This window comes from Oncorhynchus kisutch, linkage group LG24 (assembly GCF_002021735.2).
Source record: "Oncorhynchus kisutch isolate 150728-3 linkage group LG24, Okis_V2, whole genome shotgun sequence".
Lineage (NCBI taxonomy): Eukaryota > Metazoa > Chordata > Actinopteri > Salmoniformes > Salmonidae > Oncorhynchus > Oncorhynchus kisutch.
In genome coordinates, this window is record NC_034197.2 from 10,133,304 (window position 1) to 10,141,614 (window position 8,311).

An 8,311-nucleotide genomic window follows, 5' to 3' on the forward strand; every position below is an offset into this window, starting at 1 on the left:
AGCATGTTGCATTTTAAACACTCGCTCTCTGAGCTGCCCTCAGTATCATCTTACGCTAAGGTCAAGAGGTCAACAGAATTCAGTACATACAGGATAGATTTGCCTTGTCTTACGCAGACAGGAAATGTAGAGCAGCAGCCCTTCGTTTGACCTGTGGAAGGAGCATAAATGCCCTCATCCATAAATCCTCCGCGCAAGTGTTTCAGCTCGGGTTTGGCCCGGCTCTCCCAGCCTCAGCCTGGGCTGGCATGCCTCTCTCTCTCTACCCAGACACGGAGTGCCGAGCGGCGGGTATCAGCGGTTTGTATGAGCACCTTTCATCCAGAGCCTGGTTCTCACATAACTCAATCTCCAAGCCTTTATCACCGCCTCATAAATAACCAGGCTATTGGCTGATAATGTCCACTTAATGCTTAGTCAATAAACCCCACAGTAAGAGAGGGACCTTTTCTCGCCCCTCCTCTATCCTCTGTACATAAATATAAACAGTGTTGCCATTAGATTGACGTGATGGGTGGGCCTGGGCTCCGTCAGGACAAAGAGCGGCGGTGTATGGACCCATGTGATACGACCGTGTGCGAATGCATGCGTGTTTCCAATTCGCTCGTGCGTGTGTGTGTGTTTGTGGGAAGCCACTGTATAATGCTACAACCGATGGCTGGGCTGCAGGTGTTAAGGGGAGATAGCAGGGGAAGGTAATGAGGGGATGAAAGGGGGGTGGGGGGGGGGGTGGATGAGGGGCGGTAAGGAGGGGATGACTGGATGGCTTTGACTGATCACCTGAGAGAGACATGTATCACACACTAATGCTCTAATTAGTTAACCTTGGTGCCACACTGCCAGGGCCACCTCCCATCTCTCCTGTCCTGCGTGCATGGTCCGCCCCCTCTCTCCTATTTGACCCATTTAGAAAGCCGATAGAGTGTGATGAAAATGTAGGGGCCTCTCAAATAGACTTGCGCTTATATTTCCTCCACATCTACTCAATCAATGGGCAGATTTGTCAGACACTTTACCATGCATTGGTGAAAAGCAAAGAGTTAGTGGGCAATATCTCATACAGCTCCCAAGTGTCATATTGTGTTATGGGAACTATGTCACAGTATGACAGTGTAAACAAAGACAGAAGTTCTCTCAAAGGTCGCCGGTCCACTCTCAAGCCCATGGAAGCTGTTGTCATGGAGAGGCTGGGATCATTGGGATGGTATCATCCTCAACCCTGGAGAGAGAGAGAGAGAGAGAGAGAGAGAGAGAGAGACAGACAGACAGACAGACAGACAGACAGACAGACAGACAGACAGACAGACAGACAGACAGACAGACAGACAGACAGACAGACAGACCAGGTTAACAGATAGGGATGGTGCTGGACTGAATGGGGGGATTTATTGTGATCCATGAGACGTCAGTCTGGGTGCAGCTGGGCTTGCAGCTGGGTGTAGTAGGGAGACAGGGCAGGAGTGTGTGTGTGCATGTGTGTGTGTGTGGGGGGGGTGTATTATGTAGTGTAGTCATTCTGTCTGCCAGGTGAGGGAGGGTGTTGTGGAATGATGAGGCACAAGGGGTCAAACTGATGGACAGACAATTTAATATAATTAAGGTATAGAGACGACTGAATGGGATTGTTGTCTCTCTATCAGATAGCCATTTCATTTCCTGTCAACGTACAAAAAATAAACTGGTCAGAAATACTTTTTTAAGGAGTACAAAGTGTCAATGCACTGGCTGCAGTCTGAACAAAGATGTCCCTACAGGTGAAAGATAGACAAAGGTAGAGGTGGAAGTAGAGGGCGTAAGATGGGGGGGGCAGTTTTGGGGAGGAAGAGGGTATAAACTGGTAGGCGTTTGGTGAGTCGCTCCAAACTCAGACACACACACACCCACGCTCCGACACACACACACACACACACACACACACACACACACACACACACACACACACACACACACACACACACACACACACACACACACACACACACACACACACACACACACACAATCCCTCCCACACACACTGCGGCAAATGAATCTCCCTGGGTAATGGAGACAGAAGCATTCTGAAATGAGGAGAGACATTAACTGGGGTATCAATAAATAAACCACTAATTAGAAAAAAAGAACCCGTGCTGGAACAGGAGGAGAAGACAGGGAGAGAATATCAACGACAGGCCTGTTCAGTCACATCTGCATTCAGCCAGCGATTCAGAGGTTGTGTTCCAAATGGCGCCCCTACCACTATACAGTGCACTACTTTTGACCTGCCAAAGGTAGTGCACTTAATTGGGAATAGGGTGCCATTTGGGACGCTTTCAGAGCTCTGCTGGCGAGGGGCTGGTCCTCATGGGGGCTTCACCAATCATGTTGGCTCGTTGGTTCCCTCCATCCCAGCCTCCCCGCCACACATCAAGCCCAGGAGAGAGTGTGCCCACTATTTGACTGTGCAGTGAACCCATCGTCTCCACCAGTACAGCTCGGATCTCCTCTCATCCCTTCTCTCTCCTCATCTTCCTGTCTCCCCCTGGCCGCTCCCTCTCTTCTCCCCAGCCTATCTGCTCGGCGCTGAGCTGTGCCTTGAGTGTGCCGCTGTGCTTTGTGACTTCACCATGATTGATTGTGGTGGGGGTCCTCTCCTCCCTTGGTAGGAGAGAGAGAGAGAATGGAGGGAGTAAAGAAGAGGAGAAAAGAGGCAAAGCAGGGAAGCCTGGGGAGACTAGAGAGAGAAACCTGAGAGGTGGAAGAAGAATGGAGGTGTGTGTGTGTGTGTGTGTGTGTGTGTGTGTGTGTGTGTGTGTGTGTGTGTGTGTGTGTGTGTGTGTGTGTGTGTGTGTGTGTGTGCGTGTGTGTGTGCGTGTGTGTGTGTGTGCGTGTGTGTGGTATAACGCATGGCCAGCAGGGGGGACATTACAGTCCTGGCGAAGTGCGACCTGGCTTACCGACGGGATCCGCTGACCGCTCCCTGTCTCTCCCTCACTGCTCCTCCCCTCCCCTCCACTCCACTCCTCCTCTCCGGAGGATAATAAAGACTAATGACACCGATGCCGTGCCATCCGGCTCCCTCGTCTCCTCTTCACGGTGTAACGCACACACGCACGTACACACGCACACACACACACGTACAACCAGCCATTTTCAGACATCATTTATCCCAGTACTCCCCCTCCCCGCTCTAATTCTGCTTTAATAACCATAGCGACCATCCATCAGCTTATTGACGTGTGTGACAGGCGCTGCGGAGCACACTAACTCCCTGCCCTTTACTTGCACACCGCCAGGGTCACCCGCAGGTCAACACAGTCAATAATCACACACACACGCACATTGCTGGCTTTCACCTTGGAGATGTGTCCATGCTCTGCATATTTACATACAGTGCTATGTTGTGATTGTCATTGACCCGAGACGATTAGTAGGCACAACCACGCAGCATGTGAATGATGCGCTCGTAGTACTGTGAAGTGTACACATAGGTGCTTGCAAAGTGTACGATATTGCAGTGTAAACGTCCGGTCCCTTTAAGTTTCCTCACTATTGTCATTATCACTGTTACTAATTACAAATCAGTGTTGAGATGCTAAATTAGCCTATGCTGTAACGTCTCTCTCTCTCTCTCTCTCTCTGATTTTCACCTCTTCGTATGTAAAACGTGGCCCATTGTCCTCCCACAGAAGAACAGAACGGATTGTCCCGGGAGTGTGACTGTGAATCCCTGCTGTTTGTTGCTGTTTCCATCTGCCCTGTGACCTGCCCTGTCTGGAACTGCGAGGAGTAAGAACACAGCCTAACGTTGACAAAGACCAAAGCCGGTGGGAGTACCGTTGAGGGCAGTGGTGTTTCTCTATCACAGGTGAAGGATCTTTTCAACAAACAAAGAGAGCTCTCACGCGTGAGTTTCAAATGCAGTATCTCTAATGGTCTCTCATATGTGCATGATGTCAGAATGCATTCGCTGTTTTAAAAAGCGATGGTCACAAAACAGGACAGTTACGCTGCCCTCAAACCAAGGCACGCTCCTGCTAATTATCCACAGGCTATGTTTCAACCTGTCCATTTTAAATGATTTTCTAACCAGTTTTATTTACTGACAGTTTGAACTGAGGCGTGTTCCGCCTCCTCATTAGTCCACATAGAAGTAGCCCATTTCACTGTAGCGGACAATGTACATTTGAGGCATTACTGAGTAGGACAGACATTCCCTCTTCAACAACAGCCCAAGCGCAAACTTTTTCCTCCCTGGCACATTTTCCGGCTGGCATTGACTTCACTACTAATAATAACTTTGGACATGTGTGTGTTCCTTATCCCAGCCATGAAAGCTGCCAGAGCGCGTGGGGGACATTGCTTACAGCCGCTTTGACAGGCTCATTGTCCACCCTCCCTCCCAAAAGCCTGGAAGGGATGAGAGAGCCAAGCATGTAGGTTTGTGGATTCAACACCGCAGCAAAACACACACTTACACACACCAACTGCTTTGCTTGTTATTTTCCATATTATGTCTATCTCTGATAAGCTACCCAGGAAGGACTAAAAACAACACATATTAATATATGTAGCCTTAGAAATAAGGTTCATGAAATGAATAACTTGCTACCGTCATATCACATTTACATATTAGCCATTTCTGAGACTCGGCTAATTCCTTCGATGATACAGCAGTAGCAATACAAGGATGTACATCCACAGAAGAGACAGGAATGCCAATGGGGGATATATTCAGAGCCATATCCCTGTAATGCTTGGAGAAGATCTCATGTCAAGTGTTAATGAAGTGTTGTGGTTGAGGTTCACCTGCTTCATCTAAAGCCCAGTCTTTTAGGGTTCAGCTTTAGGCCACCAAGTGGTAACAAAAGCTTGATAGTGTGTGTGATTTTAACAGAGAGATCTACTTTCTTGGGGACCTGAATATTGACTGGTTTTCATCAAGCTGTCCGCTGAAGAGGGAGCTTCTCACTGTAACCAGTGCCTGTAATCTGGTTCAGGTTATTAATCAACCTACCAGGGTGTTTACAAACACTACAGGAACAAGATCGTCCACATGTATTGATCACATCTGAACTAATACTGTAGAACTTTGTTCTAAAGCTGTATCCGTACCCATTGGAGCAGTGATCTCAATATAGTGGCTATATGCAGGAAAGCCAAAGTTCCAAAAGCTGGGTTTACAAAATATTTAGCTGTGGTTTATGTGGATGATGTTAAAGATATGTGTTGGTCTGATGTGATTAATGAGGAGCATCCAGATGCTGCACTTGATGAATTTATGAAATTGCTTCTTCCGATTATTGATTAACATGCACCTGTTAAGAAACTGACTGTCAGAACTGTTAAGGCTCCATGGATTGATGAGGAGTTGAAAAGCCGTATGGTTGAAAGAGATGGGGCGAAAGGAGTGGCTAATAAGTCTGGCTGTACATCCGACATTCTGACTAACTCCAAACTGAGAAATTATGTGACTAAACTCAACTAAGAGAAAAAGAAACTGTATTATGAAGCCAAGATCAATTATATAAAGAATAATGGAAAACAACTTTGGAGTACTAAATTAAATTAGGGGCAGAAAGGCACGTTCTACTCCGTCTTTCGTTGAATCAGATGACTTATTCATCATAACACCATTTGATGTTGCCAATTATGTTTATGATTACTTCATTGGCAAAACATTGACAGTAAGAATTTTGTAAAGTTATTGAGCGAGAGGTGGAAAAATTATTGTTATCGATCAATAATGACAAACCTCCTGGCATTGACAACTTAGATGGAAAGCTACTGAGGATGGTAGCTGACTCTATAGTCACTCCTATTTGTCATATCTTTAATCTGAGTCTAGAGAAAAGTCAAAGTCATTCCGTTGTCCAAGTGGCCTTTACTGGTTCAAACAGACAACCAATCAGCTTACTGCCAGCTCTTAACCAACTGTTGTAGAAAATTGTGTCTGACCAAATACAATGCTATTTCCCTGTAAACAAATTAACATCAGACTTTCAGCATACTTATAGAGAAGGGCACTCAACATGTACTGCACGGACACAAACGACAGATGAGTGGTTGAAAGAAATTGGTAAGAATATTGTGGGAGCTGGATTGTTAGATTTCAGTGCAGCCTTTGATATGATTGACCATAACTTGTTGTTGAAAAAAATGTACACTACTGGTCAAAAGTTTTAGAACACCTACACATTTTCTTTATTTTGACTATTTTCTACTTTGTAGAATAGTGAAGACATCAAAACTATGAAATAACACATATAAACCAAAAAGTGTTGAACAAATCAAAATATATTTTATATTTGAGATTCTTCAAATAGCCACCCTTTGCATTGATGACAGCTTTGCACACTGGAATGCTTTTCCAACCATCTTAAATGAGTTCCCACATATGCTGAGCACTTGTTGAATGCTTTTCCTTCACTCTGCATCCGACTCATCTCAAACCATCTCAATTTGGGTGAGGTTGGGGGATTGTGGAGGCCAGGTCATCTGATGCAGCACTCCATCCCTCACCTTCTTGGTAAAATAGCCCTCCACAGCCTGGATGTGTGTTGGGTCACTGTCCTGTTGAAAATCAAATGATAGTCCCACTAAGCCCAAACCAGATGGGATGGTGTATCGCTGCAGAATGCCGTGGTATCCACATGCTGGTTAAGTGTGCCTTGAACTCTAAATAAATCACAGACAGTGTCACCAGCAAAGCACCCACCACACCATAACACCTCCTCCTCCATGCTTAAAAGGTGGGAAATACACATGCGGAGATCATCCGTTCACCCACACCGTGTCTCACAAAGACGCGGTTGGAACCAAAAATGTTCCATTTGGACTCCAGATCAAAGGACAAATTTCCACCTGTCTAATGTCTGTTGCTCGTGTTTCTTGGCCCAAGCAAGTCTCTGCTTATTATTGGGGTCCTTTAGTAGTAGTTTCTTTGCAGAAATTCCATCATGAAGGCCTGATTCACACAGTCTCCTCTGAACAGTTGATGTTGAGATGTGTTTGTTACTTGAACTCTGTGAAGCATTTATTTGGACTGCAATTTTTGAGGCTGGTAACTCTAACACGGAACCCAAACCGGCTGCGAGCGTGCACCATCATGCACCATCGTGCGCCATTGTGCATAAATGTATTTTCTCCCCCCACACCAAACGCGATCACGACATGCAGGTTAAAATATCAAAACAAACTCTGAACCAATTACATTAATTTGGGGACAGGTCGAAAAGCATGACATTTTTTTTTCAATTTAGCTAGCTAGTTTGCACTTGCTAGCTAATTTGTCATATTTAGCTAGCTTGCTGTTGCTAGCTAATTGGCCAACCGAATCATTTCTAGTCATCTCTCCTCCTTCCAGGCTTTTTCTTCTCTTGACTTTATATTGTGATTGGCAACTTTCATAAATTAGGTGCATTACCGCCACCGACCTCATTCATCTATCAGTCACCCACGTGGGTATAACCAATAAGGAGATGGCAAGTGGGTACCTGCTTCTATAAATCAATGAAGAGACGGGAAAGGCAGGACTTGCAGCTCAATCTGCGTCTCAAATAGAACTGACTTCTGTTTTAGCCCTTGGTAACGCAGATGCTCGTTGGCGCGCGCGAGCAGTGTGGGTGCAATAATTGAATATTATAGATTTCTACATTTATTTTGCAACGCTCACACACGTGACGCGAGCGGTGTAGTCAGGGTATAATGAACTTGTCCTCTGCAGCAGAGGTAACTCTGGGTCTTCCATTCCTGTGGCAGTCCTCATGAGAGCCAGTTTCATCATAGCGCTTGATGGTTTTAGCGAATGCACTTGAAGAAATGTTCAAAGTTCTTGAAATATTCCATATTGACTGACCTTCATGTCTTAAAGTAATGATGGACATGATGTCATTAATGTCAGTAATGATGTCATTTCTCTTTGCTTATTTGAGCTGTTCTTGCCATAATATGGACTTGGTCTTTAACCAAGTAGGGCCATCTTCTGTATACCCCCCCCCCCCCCACACACACACCTTGTCACAACACAACTGATTGGCTCAAATGCATTAAGAAGGAGGGAAATTCCACAAATGAACTTTTAACAAGGCACTCCTGTTAAACCTGTTAATTTAAATGCATTCCAGGCGACTACCTCTTAAAGCTGGTTGAGAGAATGCCAAGAGTGTGCAAAGCTGTATCAAGGAAAAGGGTGGCTAATTGAAGAATCTCAAATATAAAATATATTTTATAGAGATAAACTGGTCCTGAACATCTCTAAAACTAAGAGCATTGTATTTGGTGCAAATCATTCCCTAAGTTCTAGACCTCAGCTGAATCTGGTAATGAGTTG